This window comes from Rhinatrema bivittatum, chromosome 2 (assembly GCF_901001135.1).
Source record: "Rhinatrema bivittatum chromosome 2, aRhiBiv1.1, whole genome shotgun sequence".
Classification (NCBI taxonomy): domain Eukaryota; kingdom Metazoa; phylum Chordata; class Amphibia; order Gymnophiona; family Rhinatrematidae; genus Rhinatrema; species Rhinatrema bivittatum.
In genome coordinates this window covers 211461142-211477218 of record NC_042616.1, presented here as the reverse complement: position 1 = coordinate 211477218, position 16077 = coordinate 211461142, and the positions used below count along the sequence as shown (strand labels likewise).

The following is a 16077-nucleotide window of genomic DNA, read 5'->3' as shown; positions in this document are numbered from 1 at the left end:
CCTTTGTCTTAGCTGCATCTTGCTGGCAATAAAAGTCTATCTTTACGGATCAGTTGTCTGGACCTCTTTCCTGACTGTTACAGAAGCTTGCTTCAAATCATATTTCTCAATGTTCATCTCCCTGGTTACTTTAACACAAGATGTTTGTGTCCTCATTTTAATGAAGTAAAAGCAAAATTGTTTACCTGTAATGAATTGTCCATAGATATCAACAAATCAGCGACATAAGTGGGTGATGTCAGATGGTGCTGAGATAGCCACCCATCATGGATGCGAGCCCTTGGGCTGTGGTGTGATTGATGCAGCCTAGCAAGTGAACCTACTAGGCCCACACTAACAGCAGGTGGACTCACTTTTACATGACTGATTCTAGGGCTTCACCTATATCAGCCCTGTTTCCCCACAGGCTGAGCCCTTGGGCTTCAGGGGGCTGGCACGGCTTAGGTAAGAGTCCTGTAAAGAGTGGTCGACTAAGTTGAGTAGTGGGCAGAGGTCAGGGCAGTGAGCAAATTGTGTCGACTTTTAGGCGGAGGACAGGCAAGTCCAGGTTCAGACAGAGTTCAGGGCTGGAAGCAATCCAGATTCATAAGTCAGAGACAGCAGAGACAAAAACACGACAGGAACAAGCAGGGCAAGGCAAGGCAAAGCAAAATCATGGAGACAGCAAGTACATGCACTACAAGCTCAGAAGGACCTGTTGCTAAGGCAAAGCATGTAGCGTGGCCGGAATTTAAATACCCAGTTGAGTGATGACATCACTGAGCACCAGCATCCTTGTTTCCTGCCACGTGGCCTTTAAATATTGGCACACTGCACACCTAGGGAACTCCGGGGACATTGTGGCTTAGCGGCATCTCAGCAGCGTTCAGGGGCAATTGCAGCTAGTCTTGGGACATCCCACAACTGGTCAAAACATCACAGTACCCCTTCTCCTCCTAAGCATTTCTCCCCAAGGTCCTACACTTAGGCTTACATGAAAAGAGGGGATGGAACATTTGGATAAGACAGGGAGTTTGGACATCAAAAGCCAAGACTCAAGAATTCTCTTTGGAGTCAAATCCCCTCTAGCAGATGAAATACTGAAGCTTATTTTGGATGTGTTTGGAGTCAAGGATCTCCTGAACTTCAGACTGAGTGTCCTTCACTGAGATCATCATCTGTTTAGGAAGGGATTGTGATGGCCAAGATAAAAGTAGAGGCTTGAGGAGAGATGCAGAAAACATGGTCCTTGAGGGTAGGTGGCAGTTTTAACTGATATGCCACTGGTCCAATCTGCCAAGTGATTGGAAATGTGCTGACAAAAAAAAAAATAATAATTTTTTTTAGATAGACTTTTTAGTTGTAGATTCAGGTATTTAACCATACTTAATCTCCGGGTTAAAGAAGTTGTCTGCCAGAGACTTGTCAGCTTGCTTCTTGTATTTCTCAGCAGCCAATATGAGAACTTGGCAAGTCTTTTGCAACAACTCCTTAAGATCTTGGTCCACATTTTTAGTTGTAAGACATGGGACCTGCTATATGAATAGCAAGTGGGACCTGAAGATATATGCAGTATATGATCTGGAAGGGGGATGACCCCATAGAGTCTTCAATGTGATTCTTATGGCAGAATTCTGCCCAAGGAAGGAGAGATGCCCAAGAATTCTGACATTTGTTCACCTAGGCTCTTAGGAATCCCTTGAGAATTTGATTGGTTCAGTCTTCCCATTATTTTGTGGATGATACGCAGAGGAGAAATCCAAAGAACCTCCAACATTTCCTCCAGAACTCTGCATAAACTGAACTTCACAGTCAGAATATGTTTAAATAAGCTGTGGAGTCAGGAAAACACTCGAAAAAGACTAGCCAGTTCTTGAGACGAAGTGAGTCTGGGGAGTGGTATAAAATGGGCCATCTGAGAACCGGTCTACCATGACCAATGTGGTAGTGTACTCATTAGAGAGAGGAAGTTTAATGACAAAGTCCATGGCCATACGGATCCATGGTCTCTCAGGGACCGGCAACGGCTCTAACAGCCCCCAAGGGGGAGCATGGGAGCTCTTGTTAACCGTACGATTAGGACAAGACTTCATGTAGTGGCGCACATCATGTTTCACTCAAGGGCACCAAAGGTGGTAAAGGAGCAGTTCCTTTGTTTTGGTTACCCCAGGGTGACCTGCCAGGCAGGAATCATGGCACATTTAAGTACTTTCTCCCAGAGGCATTTGGGAACCACAGTCTTCCCCGGTGGAATTGAAACTGCAGAGGCTATTGTAATTCTTGTAGGATAGAACGTAGTGGGGAGGTTTTGTCAGGTCTTCTGATTCGAAGGATGGTGAAAGGGCATTGGCCTGCTAGTTCTTTGCCACTCAATATTGGAGCTCAAAGTTAAAGCAGATAAAAAATAAAGACTATCAGGCCCAATATGGATTTAACTGCTGAGCTTGTTAGAGATACTGCAGGTTTTTATAATCTGTGAAGATTGTGACTGGGTGTCTAGCGCCCGCCAGTAGATGCCATTCCTCCAAGGCCAGTTTCACTGCCAGATTGAGGGTGTGAATTTTTTGGAAAGGAAGCAGCAAGGCGTGATAGTACCTTTATAGTTATGCTGTGCGAGGATAGCCTCTACCCCAGTAGCAGAGGCATCTATCTCCACTATAAAGGACCTAGATTGGTCAGGGTGCTGGTGAAAGGGATCTTTGAAAAACATCTGTTCACGACAATGGAAGGCTTGGCTAGCATTTTCAAAATAGTTCCTGGTGTTGGCACCTTTCTTTGTAAGAGTAGTGAGAGGAGATGCCAATGAAGAATACCCATGCACAGATTGTCGGTAGAAGTTAAAGCCTAGAAATCCCTGCAGGGCCTTGAGTCCCACTGGCCGAGGCCAGTTCTGAATGGCCTTGACTTCATCCAGGTCCATGTGCAGGCCATGGTGGGAGATGATATAGCCCAGGAAAGGTAACTCTTCCTTCCTGCTCTAAGGTACACTTTTCCAGCTTGGCGTATAAGTAATTCTCAAGGAGCCTCTGCAGCACTTAATGTGCTCACTGTAAAAATAAAAATGTCATCCAGGTACACTAAAAACTTGGGAGTAGATGAGGTCTTTGAAGATTACATGACTATAGATTCAACCCCAAAACGCTATTCTCCTATGTCTCTGGTCTCACCAAACCTACCCCTCCTACCTCACGTAACTCTGATCCAGCTTCCAAATGTGAGGAACTCTCCACCTACTTCCAGAGTAAAATCACAATCCTTCTCTCAAGATTCTCCCCCTCCCCCAACCCTCCCCCCCTCCTGCCCCTTCCCACCATGCAATTAATGCTCTTGATCTCACCTCCTCCAAAAACTTAAACCTGTCTCCCACCCTAGCGACACCATCCCCCCCAAAACCCTTCTGGCCATCCCCAACTCCATAGCCAGTGCTTTATCCGACATCAACTGTTCCCTCTCACATGGCACCGTCCCAGATACACTCAAGCATGGAGTAGTCAAACCCCTCTTTAGACCCGAAGGATCCTGCCAACATCTGCCCTATTTCTAACCTCCCTCTCATAGCCAAGCTAATGGAAAGGGTTGTCAACTTACAACTCATGGATTACCTTGAAAATCATGAGATCCTTCATGCATCGCAGTTCGGCTTCCATAAACATCTCAACACAGAATCCCTACTCCTCACCCTTTCAGACCACATCCTTAGAGGCATGGGTCAAGGGCACAACTACCTTCTCGCCCTCCTAGATATTTCTTCGGCCTTTGACACCATCAGCCATAATCACTTCCTTGCCCGTCTAGAAAACATTGGCATCTCAGGCCTTGCTCTTGCCTGGTTCAAATCTTACCTATCAAACAGAAAGTTTTTTGTTAAAATAGATTCCATATCCACTTCTCACCTTTGCAACAGGGAGTCCCACAAGGCTCATTACTCTCTTCTACCCTCTTCAACCTCTACCTTACCCCACTATGCCAGCTCCTCACTGATCTCAAACTAAAGTTCTTTATTTATGCCAATGATGTTCAGATCATTATACCGATCCACAACACTATCTCCGATGCTTTAAACCACTGGGGAAACTGCCTGGCAGCCATCAACTCCCTGCTCACCAACCTCCAACTGGCACTCAATACCAATAAAACCGATCTCATACTCATCTCCTCCCACTCTCCTCCCTCCCCCCCCTGCTATCTAATGACCCCAAGCTCTCCATCACCACTGCCCAATCATCTGTTAGGGATCTTTGTGTCATCCTCTATCAACAATTAAACAAGAAGAAATACGTTAACTCCATACTTAAAGATGGCGTTTTTCAAACTTAATGTCTTAAAACTGAAACCTCTACTATACACCCAAGATTTCCGCACAGTGATCCAAGCCACCATATTAGACTACTGTAACGCCCTTTTCCTTGGGCTCCCCTACTCCACGATAAAACCTTTACAGATGCTGCAAAATGCAACAGCACAAATCCTCTCCAATACCCACAAGAGTGACCATATCACCCTCAACCTCAAAGAGCTACACTGGCTCCTGATCCTCTCCCACATCCACTATGAAACTCTGACCACTGTACACAAATCCCTCCACGTCTACAATTCCAACTGGCTCGACCTGCCTTTTAACCCCTACCAGTCCTCAAAACCCATCAGAACAGCCAATAAAGGCACCCTAATCGTACCCCCACTTAAAACAATACATACATACGACCAGGGTCTAAACAGAAGTCCAGCACAGACAGACAAGACAAAGGCAAGGCATTGGGGACAAGCAGAGCAAGGCAAGGCAGGCAGGCAGGAAGAGGCAAGAGAGCAATGAAGCAAGACAAAGCAAAGCATAGAGACAGCAAGCAATGCACTGCAAGAGCAGGAAGGCCTTCACCTGAGGCAAAGCTTGAAGGCGGCTAGGGTTTAAATACCCAGCTACACAATGTCTTCACTGAGCACTGGAGGACTTGCTTCCCACTGTGGGACCTTTAAGTATTGGTACACCATGCACGCCTAGGGAGGCCAGGAGTAAAGCAGAGATGCTTACCTATAACAGATGCTCTCTGAGGACCGCAGGATATTAATCCTCACACATGGGTGACATCAATAGAGGGAATCTGATGCAGAAACTTATGTCAAAGTTTCCAGAAAGTTTGACTAGGCATACTGAGCATGCCCAGCATACCCTATACTACACGTCCATGTGGGGTCCCTCTTCAGTCTTGTAACAGAATTATAATACAAGAAAAACAGGAGAAACCCAACTCCTCAGGGTGGTGGGAAGGTTTTGAGAGGACTAACATCCTGCTGTCCTCACAGAACACCTGTTATAGGTAAACAACTCTGCTTTCTCCTAGAACAAGCAGGATGGTAGTCCTTACACATAGGTGAATCCCTAGCTAAAGGCTGCTCCCCAACACAAAAGGGGACCAACAGACACCTAACCAGGTGCCAACAGCACAACACAAACAGTGCTGTTGGTAACAGAGGGGGGGGGGGGGGGGGGGGGGGAGACAGCTTGAACCCAAACAACGGGCCCTAGGTAGCGAGAATTGCATTCTACACCTTGAACAGGATCCTGAGAACAGACTGGCCGAACCTACTGTCACATTGGCCATCCCTATCCAGACAGTAGTGGGATGTGAACGTGTGGAGAGAACTCCATGTTACAGCCTTGCAGATCTCCTCCACGGGAACTACTCTCAAATAGGCCACTGATGCTGCCATGGCTCCAACAGAATGAGCCTTGATGAACCCCAAGATGTAGTCCTGCCTGCGCATAACAGAAGGAGATGCAATCAGCCAGCTAATTTGATATTGTCTGTTTGGCAATGGCAATGCCCAACCTATTCCTATCAAAAGAAATAAAAAGGTGGGTGGACTGTCTATGGGCTTCTGTCTGCTCCAGGTTGAAGGCTAAGGCTTGCTTGCAGACCAAACTGTGCATTGCTCATTTGCCTGGGAAAGAAAATTGGCAGGACGATTGACTGGTTAAGATGGAAATCTGTCACCAACTTAGGTGGGAACTTAGGGTGTGTACACAAAACCACCCTGTCCTGACAGAACTTAGTATAATGTGGATAAGTCACTGAGGCCTGGAGCTTGCCAACCTTGCATGCTGAAGCGACCACCACCATAAATATGACCTTCCAGATCAGGAACTTCAGGTCACAGGTGCGTAGCAGCTCAAAAGGAGCTTTCAGACAGGAGAACAGATCTAGGGCCTTCTGCTCACACCACATGGAAAACCTCCTCCATTTCAGTTCATAGGACTTTCTAGTGGAAGGCTTTCTGGAAGCCACCAGGACCTGAGACAAATCCTCTCAAAGATCAAGCAGCTGCAGGATTAACCTCTCAATATCCAGGCTGTGAGAGAGGGCCTGGAGTTTGGGAGCTGCAGGCCACCCTGATTTTGCATGATGAAATTTTGGGAAGTCCCCAGACTGATCGGTTTCTGGATGGAGAACTCCCACAGAGTGGAAACCAGACCTGTCTCAGCCAAATGAAAGGCTATGAGAATCATAATTCCTCTGTCCACCAAGCTTCAATAGTCTTCGCCACTAACTGAATCGGAGGATACGCATACAGAAGACCCTTGCCCCAATGACAGCAAGGGCGTCTGAGGCTGGTTTGATGTCTAATCTGTACAGAGAGAACCAAGGCACCTTCCTGTTGCAGAGAGAAGGGAACAGATCTACATCCGGGCTCCCCCAAAAGTGTAAAATCCGATTCGCTACCCCCTGGTCCAGAGATCACTCATAGGGTCTGAAGGCTTGACTCAGCTTGTCGCTACCACATTCTCCGTTCTGGTCAGGTACATGGCCCTGAGCACCATCCTGTGGGACAGGGCCCAAGACCAAATATGGATTGCTTCCTGACACTGTAGGTATGAGCCCATGCCTCCCTGCTTGCTGACATACCACATGGCTAGTTGGTTGACTGTCTGGATCAGGACAACTTTATTGGACAGCCACTCTCTCAAAGTCCATAGCATGTACTTGATCGCCCAAAGCTACAGGAAATTAATTTGACAGGAATGTTCCTGAGTGGACCAAAGTCCCTGGGTGCCAAGCCCATCTACATGAGCTCCCCACCCCAGGATAGATGCATCTATTAGCACAATCTGAGTAGGGAGACCCCCAAAAGGAAATCCCCTGCTCCAGATTGGAAAGTACCCGACACCAGGGCAAGGAGTCTGAGGCGGGATGACTGATGCAATCCCGGAGGCTCTGAGTGGCTTGGCGCCACTGACCCCCGGGTTCACTGGACTCTGCACATGTAAGCATGCCAAGGGAGTGACATGGATGGTAACAGCCATGTGGGAAACAGTCTCAACATGTGCTAGGCTGAAACCAGTTAGCTCTGGTGCACCTTCATTGCAATGGTCACCAGAGTGACAACCCTCTAGCACGGCAGAAAAGCCCTGGCTTGAGCTGTGGCTAGCAGGGCTCCTATGAAGTTCAATTGAAGTGATGGACTGGGATGGGACTGAGTACCCTAGTGACGCCAACACCTGAATGGTCAAGCACATGGACCGGGTGGCCCCTGCCTGAGACATTCTCTTGACTAGCCAACCATCCAGATATGGGTAAACATGCACTCCCAGTCTGTGGAGGTGCGCCGCCACCACAGCCAGGCATTTTGTGAATATCCACGTGAAGGATGCTAGCCCAAATAGCAACACCTGAAACTGGAAATACTATTTTCCCACCACAAATCTGAGATACTTCTTGTTACTTAGATTGTAAGCCCTCTAGGGAAAGGGAAATACCTACAGTACCTGAATGTAATCCACTTTGAAGCACTGAAAAAAGTGTGAAAAGTGGAATATAAATCTAAATAAAATAAAAATAGATAAATGCGTTTAAGGAGCATAGCCAGCCCCCTTTTTGCAGAAGGGAGATCAAAGTGCCCAGGGAAACCATCTTGAACTTTTTTTTAGAAACCTGTTCAAGGCCCTCAGGTCTAGGATGGGACAGTCATGTTTTCTTTGGAATCAAGAAGTACCTGGAGTAGAATCCCCCACCCTCTTTGCCATGGTAGTACAGGCTCAACCACTCTGGCCATTAAGAGGGGGACAGCTCCACTTATAGCACCTCCTAATGTGCTACCAGCCCCCAATATGGACACGGAGAGCAATTTGGCGGGACACCCAACAGATTTAATTGGTACCCCTGGCAGACAGACAAAACTTACTGGTCCGAGGTTACACTGGGCCACGAATTCAAAGAACTGCAGCCTGCCCCCAACTAGAGAGTCAATCATCTCAGGTACAGCCAACTGGCTTATGCTCCCCTATGACCCATTCAAAACCCCTTCCCCGGAGTTGACTGAGGAGCCGGCTGGGGCTTTGGAACTCTGCTGCCTGGAATGGCCGTGGGAGCTCTGACGGCAGTGACAGGATCAATGAGGCAGAGGATATTACTTCCTTAGCTCCAGCCTTGAAAACCTCCTCAATGAGAATGGGTATGGAGTGCCGTCAGAAAGTTGGAGGGTTTCATGATGGTCCTGGAGTTGAGCCACAGCATCCTTCATCCTATCTCCGAAGAGATTCTCGCTAGTGCATGGCACATCAGCGAGTTGTTCCTGTACCACTGGTCAGAGATCTGATTCCTGCAGTTATGCCAGTCTGCAAGCATCAATTTCCACTGCAGAGATTCTCTATGCCATTTTGAAATCACAGGTCACACAGACCGTGTGTATTCCACACTCCAAACCCTTATGCACTAGCAACATGGTGTCGATGCTGTTAAGGCAGCTACTCAGCCACCTCCTGCACCTGCTTCCAGATGTCCCATGAATTTTGGCTCATGTAGAGCTGGTAGGCAGCAATGCTGGCAATAAGCATGTTGCCGTAGAACACCTTCCTCCCAAGAGCATCCAATGCCCTGTGATCCTTCCCCAGGGGCGCCCACGAGTGGGTTTGAAAGTGATTGGCCCTCCTGAGGGTGGATTCGACCACAGACTGGTGGGGCAGATAATGCTTATCGAATACAGCCGCCTTCCTATTCTTGGGAGGAACTGTGAGTGGGAGCTCCCAAATCCTCAGCAGCAACTCCTTAAGGACTTTGTGCATCAGGACCGCCACAATCTCCTTAGGAGGCTCCACGAACTGAAGACCCTCAAGCATTTTCTGCCTGACTTTCAGTCAAAAGCTGGATTGGGATGGCCTCCACCATCATCCTTACAAAAATTAAGACTTCCTTCGCTCCTCTGGAGGAGAAGGGTCTGAAGGGAAACCATCTGAATCCTTGGAGGACTCCATCTGAAACCCCCCCCCCCCAGGGGTCATAGGGAACCTCATCCTCACTGTATACCAAAGAGGATGGGGCCCTAAGTGCTTGGCCAATATCCAAATGTACAGGCACAGACGGAACCTGATAGGGGACTACAGTCCTCAGCATCTCTATCAGCCTCGGCAAAGCTTCCTCCTCAGAGGAACCAGCAACGGCCACCATATCGAGTACCCTGTGCCCCACAGGGTACTGGTGCCACCCTGGGAACCAAAGCCATCTAGGTCAGTAAGGCACCAATGAGCATATTAAGCTTCTGCAGAAGTGGTATGAGGACAGGAGGCACTGGCTCCGGTGCTGTGAGTGCCACGGAACTGAAGCCCTGCAGTGCCCACTCCAGTGCTAGCTGGACTCGATGCTCCAGCTCCTCCTCAAACATTACCAATGCCAACACAGACTAGAAGGAGGGGTAGCCAGGTCTTCCTCAAGCCTGCGAGGGGTATCTGCAACTGTCACCAGAACTGGTGAAGACCGTCATGGACCCCCAAGCATCGATGGAGGTTGAGCATTCTTCGCCAGGGGTTGCTTCGGAGGCATTGCGTCCCCGTGTCCAGCACCATGCTTCGACAGGGATCACTGCCGATACTTCTTGATCTTCCCATGATGTTCAGCCCAGTCTTTCCTCTTTGCTGAGGTCAAGGATGATTAACCTGACATCCTCAGCCCAGAGGAGATTGTCAGTCTGCCTCCGGCACCCCTATCCACTGGCGACTCAAGGGAACAGACAGTCCCGCTGATGTCTATTGTCACGGTGTTCATTGGTGCAGCTCAGAGGTCCACAGATGCTGGCGGTTCAGACTTTTGACCTGAAGAAGTGGTCCACCTTGTCAAGTCGAAGCAGGTGTCCCTTCAGAGTTAATTGGGTGCACAAGCAACAATCCCAGACATCATGTGATGCCAAGCAGAGAATGCAAACCTCATGAGGACTGGTGATAGACATGGCCCTTGGGCACTGGGGCATCAGCAAAAACCAGACATGGCTATGATGGGGGTAAAAAAAAAATATATATATGTAAAAGATGAAACAATGGCGGCAGGCATCAATGGAAGACTGGTACCAAGGTACCGCCATCACAGGGAGGACTGACCGTGAAATGAAACTTACCCAAATGCCGAAACCTCTGGCACTAAGGGAAGGCATCAGAGGGACCAGGTGATGGACCAAAGGAAAAAAATTGTGAAAAACCGCAAAGGTCTAAGTTTTCCACAAGGCAAAAGCCAAAATTTTTTTTTGCTCAAACCAAGGCTCAAAGCTCTGCGGGGAAAAAATTAAAAAAAAAAAAAAAAAAAAAAGACGGAAAGGGGACCTCACATGGACACGTGATAAGAGGGCATGTTGGGCATGCTCGGTGTGCCTAATCAAAGTTTCTAGAATTTTGACATAAGTTTTCTGCATCAGGCTCCATCTGATGTCACCCATGTGCGAGGACAACCATCCTCCTTGTCCTCGGAAAGTTACTGTATCTTGGCCACATCAACAGCATTCAGGGTTAAGTGCTGCCAGTCGCGGGACATTCCTTGGCCGGCCAAAGCATAACACTCCCCAGTGCAAATCTCCTCACTTTTCACAGGAAGCTAAGCTTTAACTCTATAGGGAAGGTGGAAGGGATTGTGGAGCAGATTTATCCTGTACATGGAAAACAGAGTTGCTTACCTGTAACAGGTGTTCTCACAGGCCAGCAGGATGTTAGTTCTCACATATGGGTGACATCATCAAGATGGAGCCCAATCACCGAACACTTTTGTCAAAGTTTCTAGAACTTTGACTGGCACCTACTGGGCATGCCCAGCAATGCACTGACCCTGCATCCAGCAAGGGTCCCTCTTCAGTTTCGTGTTTATAGTAAAATTACATATGAAAAATAAAATAAGAAAACGTAAAACGAACCCAACTCCGCGGGGTGGCAGGTGGGTTTCGTGAGGACTAACATTCTGCTGTCCTGTGAGAACACCTGTTACAGGTAAGCAACTCTGCTTTCTCACAGGATAAGCAGGATGTTAGTCCTCACATCTGGGTGAGTACAGAGCTGAGGATGCCCGAGCAAAGCACAAAATGCACCCAAAGACATGCAACAGGCACAACAACAGGGGTGGAATTTGGTTAGGAGGGCATCCTGAACGGGTCGGTGGAAGGATGTTGGGAAGTTAAGCTGAAAACAGGTTGCGCAGAATAGACTGGCCAAAGATGGAATCTTGTCTGCCAGCCTTATCTAAGCAATAATGGGCTGCAAAAGTATGGCGAGAAATCCAAGTAGCAGCCTTACAAATATCAGCAAGTGGCACCGAAAACGGAGGTGCGCTGATGTTGCCATGGCCCTGACCGAATGTGCATTCCTTACAACTTAGCAATTTGGGATTCAAATGTTAAACCTATTAAAAAAAAAAAAAAACAAAAAAAAAAAACAACTCCCAGATTATGTTCCAGTTGAAAAACAAGTGGTGGACCCTCTAAATCTAAACATTAACTGGGAGCTTCATTTTCAAGGCCAGTCAGATAGCTTCTATTTAAAGGGATTCAAATAAAATGTATTCTTCCTTGTCCTGCCTTGCTGCCTTTCCCGGCTGAGTACAGAAACTGTCTTTGGCTGTGGGGGAGAGGGCATATTAGTCACTCTGCTCTCAGCTTCCTGTACCTGCTGCCTTTCAGTTGTTTAAATCCGCTAAGTCAACACCGGCTGAAAAACATCTACTGGACCAAGGCACTCAGAGGGACCACGGAAGTCACCTCAGGAATTCCCAAGTGGGGGGAGGGACCATTAGGTATCACCGCAGGAGAGCAGGGCCACTCAAAACTCCAATTAAGATGAAGGCCCCCATGTGCCACGAACAGAGTGTGCTCCATTCACGGTGAAGATGAAGACCCCAGTGAAAGTGAATGTGTGTGAGAAAGGGGAGGGTGAGAACAGGGAGAGGGTGTGTGTGAGAGACCATGGGAGGTGAGAAGGGGGGGATGCTTGAGTGTGGGTGCCGAAGATAGGAAGCCTATATGAAGATATTGTGAAGGAGTGTGTGTGAGAGAGATTGGGAGCTTGTGTGACTGAAGAAAGGGATCGTATGTATGTGAGTGTGCTAGCCTGTGTGAAGGGATTGTGTGTGTGTGAGACAGAGCCTGTGTGAAGGGGTGCATAAGAGAGAGACATAGGTAGCCTGTGTGAGGATGTATGTATGAGAGAGAAAGGGAGCTTGTGTATGCAAGAGAGAGACCCTGTATGAGGGGGATGTGTGTGTGTGTGTGTGTGTGTGTGTGTGTACTAGAGAGGGAGCATGTGTGTGAGAGAGGGAGGAACACAGGGAGCCTGTGTGAGGGGCAGTACTGAGAACGGGGTCAAACTCTGGGATTGGTGATAGAGTGGAAGGGGTTGAGCCTAGAGGTGGAGGGAAGAGATACTGGCAGATGGAGGAGTTGGGGCTTGAGAGGGCAAAGTGGCCAGGGGAGTAGGGAAAGTGAGTGGGACGGACACTTACGGTGAATTTCTAGGGAAATTCTGCACAAAATATTTAAAATTCTAAATCTAAGTAATAACTTTTCTGTATTAATTTAAAATGTAATTAAGACTGTCGTGTAGTTTTCCAATGATACATTTGTATACAATTGAAAAGGAAATACAATGACGTGATAATAAAGTATACATTAACCCCAATATCATTTCATGAAACAACTTAAATACTATCAAAACATCTTGTTAGCCCTCAATACAGTGGGGGGAGATCCACACATGAGACGACTTAATAGAAAATACATAATTTATTGCTGAAAGCTCTAGGCAAGAACTGTAAATTTTACTGAACACTAATCCTCTGAGGTTACACTTACTCTAGGATTGGGCTACTTTCAGTCATAGCAATCATCCTATCATTTATAAACTTTTCCAGCTGGAAAGGCTGAAAAAAAGTGTAACTTAAATCTTTAAATTTGATGAGACACTTGCATAGAAATCTGAGAAAGAATTGCAGCACTCCCAATTGTGTTACTTTTAATCTTAATTCTAGAAACTGTTTTCTCCTAAAATGTGTTTCTTTTGCAAGATCAGGGAATATTTGTACTCATACCCAAAAAAACCTCAGTTTTATAAACAGATAAAAAAAAAAAAAAAAGACTCATGTAAATTGTGTTATTTTGACCAATAAAGTTTGCAGAATTTTAAGTTTTTGTGCGCAGAATTCCTCCAGGAGTAATCTTTGCCAGAAAAGCAAGTTTGCTTACCATAAACTGTGTTTCCGTAGATAGCAAGATGAATTAGCCATGCTGTCTGGGAAGCGTCGCGATCCCGAGTAGGCGGAGTTTCCCCTAGCTGATCACAGAGTGACTGTGTGTCTGCGCGGTAGTGTTCCCGCATTGTTCCCTCACCTCTTCAGTTTCTTTGTAGCCAAGCGAGAGGTAAGTCAAGAAGGTATGTCTGTCTCTGTGTGACTGTCTAGGGAGGAGGGAGGGAACGCATGGCTAATTCATCCTGCTATCTACGGAAACACCATTTGTGGTAAGCAAACTTGCTTTTTCCCCATCAATAGCAGGGCTGAATTAGCCATGCTGTCTGGGAGTCCCATGCTCCCGGGTTGTGTCCTTGCATATTCATTGTTTGTAGGTTTGGACATCAACCATTGAAGTGGTAAACATTCTCATGTTCTTTTTATTGATAAGACTGCTGTGCCTAGTGCTGCAGAGGTAGTTTGTTGTTTGAGGCAATAATGCGATGTGAAGGTATGAATGGATGACCATGTTGCCGCTTTGCAGATATCAATTAAGGGAACTTTGTTCAAGTGGGCAACTGATGCTGCGGTGGCGTGGATTTGGTGTGCCTGAAGCTTTGTGAGTAGTTTAATGGAACCTTTATTGTAGCAAAAAAGTATGCATTGTGATAACCAACTGGCTATGGTACTTTGAGAGTGGTTGTCCAGGATCATTCGGATTAAAGTAGAGATGGCCTCGAAGTTGACAGAGTCCTTTTCTTATAGTAAGCTAACGCTCTTTTACAGTCTGTGTGAAAAAGTTTTTCATGCTCATTATGTGACTTTGGCATAAAAATAGGTAGAGTTATGGTTTGATTAAGATGAAAAAAATGTTACCATCTTAGGCAGAAAGGAAGGGTGAGGACAAAGTGTCACCCTGCCATGGTAGAATTCAAGATAAGGGGAGTAGTGAACCATGGCTTGTAGTTCACTGACCCTCCTTGCAGAAGTAATGGCAATGAGAAAGACTGTTTTCCATGTCATATTTGATGTGACTAGAGTCTGATGGTTTGAAAGGTGAAAGCATTAGCTGTTCCAGTACTACATTTAAATCCCATGGAAATGGGGGGGGGTTTAGTCACCGGTGGGCGAAATCAGATCATTCCCTTCATGAATCTAGAAATCAACGGATGGTTAGACATTGGAAGGTTATTAAAAGGATCATGAAAAGCTGCTATAGCACTGATATGAATTCGCACCGAATTGGAGACTAATCCTGCTTCGTAGAGTATGCGCAGATATTGCAGTAATTGAGTGGCCGTGTATGAGAAAGACTGGTGTACTCCAAAGAACATAAACCCTACGTACCGCTGCCACTTTCCTTTGTAATTGCGTCTGGTTGAAGATTTCCGTGAAGCAATAAGAATATCCTCTAGTTGAGAAGATAAACCTAAGGGAGTTATTTGCCTTTCAATCTCCACGCTGTGAGATGAAGAGATTGATTCATGGGGTGAAGTAATGAGCCCCCTTCCTGTGTCAGAAGATGTGGAAGATTCTGTAGCGGTATTGGTGGATGAATGGAAAGTTTCACGAGGTATGGCTACCAGGGTTGTCTCAGCCACGCCGGGGCTATTAAAATCATGTCTGATACGTCTTGGATGCATTTCTGAATCATTCGAGATATGAGTGGAATAGGTAGATAGGCGTACATCAAGCCTGGCATCCATGGAATGAGAAAGGCATTTGGAGCAATCCTTTGATTGCTGGGGTAAATTGAGCAGAAGGTTTGGACTTGTCTGTTTGCTTCCATTGCAAAGAGGTCTATTCTGGGAAACCCCCACTGTTTGAAGATGTTTTGCACCACCACTGGATTTTAGGTCCATTCGTGTGGATGAAAAATCTGACAGATGATCTGCTGTTACATTATCCAGACCTGGAAGTTAAGTTGCTTGAATTGATACTTGGGCTTTTATTGTCCAATGTAGAATTTGTGTTGCTTCCTGGCATAGAGTCCAGGAACCGGACATTCCTTCTTGTTTATATAAAACATGGCTACCTGGTTGTCTGTATATACCATGAGGCTTGATCCCCTTATCTGATCCGAGAACATTTGAAGTGCCATCCAAACGGCTCTTAGTTCCAGGAGATTGATCTGGTATGTAGATTCCTGAGGGGTCCACAGACCTTGAATTTTCAGTTCGCCCAGATATGCCCCCCAACCCTTGTTGGAGGCATCTGTGGTCAGAGTTACCTGATAAGGTAGTAAACTGAATGAAGCTCCCGAGGAAAGGTTTTTGGGAAGAAGCCACCATCGAATGTCCTCTTTCATTGCGTTTGTAATTCAAATTCTGGTGTTGAGTGGCTGTATGAATTGAGACCACCGAATCTTTAAACACCATTGTAAGCGGCGCATGTGAAGTCTGATGTGAGGAACCACATAGATCGTTGCTGCCATATGACTCAGAAGTTGGAGAACCTGGCGTGCAGATATCCGGTTTCTGTGAAGCAGGTTGTGTGCCAATGATTGTATGTTCTGCATCCTGTCTGGAGGAAGGTACGCTCTCCGTTCAACCGTATTTATGAGAGCGCCTATAAACTGAAGTAGCTGAGTAGGTTGTAGGTGAGACTTCTCGAAATTGATAAGAAATCCCAACCT

General features: G+C 46.7%; 1 protein-coding gene across 8 annotated transcripts in view; it reads right to left on the bottom strand.

Moving 5' to 3' along the window:
* STK31 (serine/threonine kinase 31) overlaps positions 1-16077 on the bottom strand; it is a 482717-nt gene that overhangs the window by 380343 nt on the left and 86297 nt on the right. The gene's annotated exons all lie outside the window — the stretch shown is intronic.